This window comes from Penaeus monodon, chromosome 22, assembly GCF_015228065.2.
Source record: "Penaeus monodon isolate SGIC_2016 chromosome 22, NSTDA_Pmon_1, whole genome shotgun sequence".
NCBI classification, from domain to species: Eukaryota; Metazoa; Arthropoda; class Malacostraca; order Decapoda; family Penaeidae; genus Penaeus; species Penaeus monodon.
In genome coordinates, this window is record NC_051407.1 from 27,473,939 (window position 1) to 27,474,492 (window position 554).

Genomic DNA, 554 nt, shown 5'->3' on the forward strand with positions numbered 1-554 from the left:
AGAAAAACGGAAATTTTTAAGAAAGAAATGACTAGATACGAGATGAGTTTGCGTTTGTTTTGCTCCAAAAACTCTTTTTGTTTTTCATGTTTCGTGTTTATAAAAATACTTTTTTTGTCTGAGTGGCAAGGATGGAGCTCATTGCAACATGTGTTAGTGAAATAAATGAAAAACGTGTGATTATTCATATTATCCATTTATCATACATAAAACGTATATTACATACCTTGCATTGCGGAATCCTTACTTCTTTTGTATTTCATGGTATTTTTTTTCTTTTGTAATCTTCAATGTAATGAATATCATTTCTTGAATCACTTGTCATGTCTTGTACCTATGATTTAAGTATTTACGATAGTCATTGCAAGAAACTTTGATAACGTTTGATAAAAAAGAAGAAAACAATGATATACATGATCTTCCCAAGCCTTTGCTTTTTGATGTGTTCGTGATTATACTGCCTGAATTTACGGAAATAAAACCCTTTTTAGCATAAATGGTAATGTGATCTTTCTAAGACATTAGATCATCGTTCAATATCCCGCTAGTGATGT

The 554-nt window shown here is 30.3% G+C and overlaps 1 protein-coding gene across 1 annotated transcript in view; it reads left to right on the top strand.

The window, feature by feature from the left end:
- Positions 1–554, top strand: part of LOC119587062 (zinc finger protein 628-like) — a gene marked incomplete at its 3' end in the record, with an annotated part of 23,937 nt that overhangs the window by 22,410 nt on the left and 973 nt on the right.